We start from the raw sequence: 1,346 nt of genomic DNA, 5'->3' as shown, positions 1-1,346 counted from the left end.
AAACCCCCACCTCTGGGCATCCTGGTGGTGGCAGAAGGCAGGACAAATCACATACAAATGCTCCCAGCCTGCAGCGGTTCGGGAAGGGAAGGGAAGGGAAGGGAAGGGAAGGGAAGGGAAGGGAAGGGAAGGATCTGGGATAGGATAATAGGATTTAGGATTGGACAGGTGTATCATGGGATGGGATCACAGGATGGAATCAAGGCATAGAGGTTTGGGATGGGAAGGGATGGGATGGGATGATCCAAGAGGGCTTGGGAGAGGAGGACCTTGGGACGGGACAGGTGGCCCACAGGATGGGACAGGAGATCTTCGAGGGCCTGAGACTGAGGGAGTTTTGGCAACAGGGTGGGGGATCACAGCATGGCCCGGCTGGCCTGGATTCGCTGTGCCTGGGACAAACAGGCAGAGGTCAGACCCCAAACACCATCCCGGGAAACACTGCAGCCTGATCCCAAAATGACAGCTAAAGTAACTTTAAAATCTCTTGGTCTGAAATGGCTGTGCCCCCATACAGAGACCAGGACTGCCCCGTGCCCCAGTTTCCCTGGCTGGGAGGGCTCCAGCCTCGCCTTCACGGCCATCGTCCCCAGCCAGCAAGGGAAACCGAGGCTGCGAGCCCAGGTGCTAGCCAAGGCATCGCCTGGGGATGAGGGACCAGAGGTCCCCTCCAGATGCCCATGCCTGCCAGCCAGCCCACTGGCAGTGACCTTGAAGCTGGGATCTGGTGGGTGCAGGAGCATCACGCGCTGAGCAGGGGCGGGCAGGGGACGCTGGCAGGCTGCCCAACCGGCGCAGTCCTCGCTGCGGGTACTGGCAGCCCCATGGATGGGCTGGTGGGAGGGGAGCGGGTACGCGGACGCTCCCGTGGGTTACACACCGCCAAGGACTCTGAAGGACATGGGCCTCAGGTGGGAGGAACCGCCTGAGGACAGGGTCTCCTCACTGCAGTGCCTCCCCTCACCAAGATTTGCTGTCCCCGGGGGGACGCAGCGCCCAAGGGCAGCTCAAGGGCTCTGGAGACAACGCTTGGCTCCCCAAGGGCACCCCAACCCCAGCCCTCATCCACAGCTGTCCCTCCACTCCCTGGGGCTGTATCAGGCAGCAGGCAATGAGCAGGCATATCCCCTCGCAACAACGCCTGGGGAAACTGAGGCAGAGGAAGGGCCTGGCCCAAGGTGACAGAGCAGGAGGCATTCATGTGGTCTGATCCTGGGCACAAGGCTGCCTCCTTGCCATCCCCATGTCCACGGTCCCCATCACAGCCCCAACAGCTCAGCCTGCAATCCCACCCCAAAATCACATGCCCAAGGTGGCAGCTGCTTCCCCAGCACTGCTACCCCCCC

At 61.7% G+C, this 1,346-nt stretch overlaps 1 protein-coding gene across 3 annotated transcripts in view; it reads right to left on the bottom strand.

Moving 5' to 3' along the window:
- NDRG4 (NDRG family member 4) overlaps positions 1-1,346 on the bottom strand; it is a 13,859-nt gene that overhangs the window by 6,710 nt on the left and 5,803 nt on the right. The window lies entirely within an intron of this gene.

Source organism: Pygoscelis adeliae, unplaced genomic scaffold (assembly GCF_000699105.1).
Source record: "Pygoscelis adeliae isolate BGI_AS28 unplaced genomic scaffold, ASM69910v1 Scaffold622, whole genome shotgun sequence".
Classification (NCBI taxonomy): domain Eukaryota; kingdom Metazoa; phylum Chordata; class Aves; order Sphenisciformes; family Spheniscidae; genus Pygoscelis; species Pygoscelis adeliae.
This window is presented reverse-complemented; position numbering and strand designations above follow the sequence as displayed.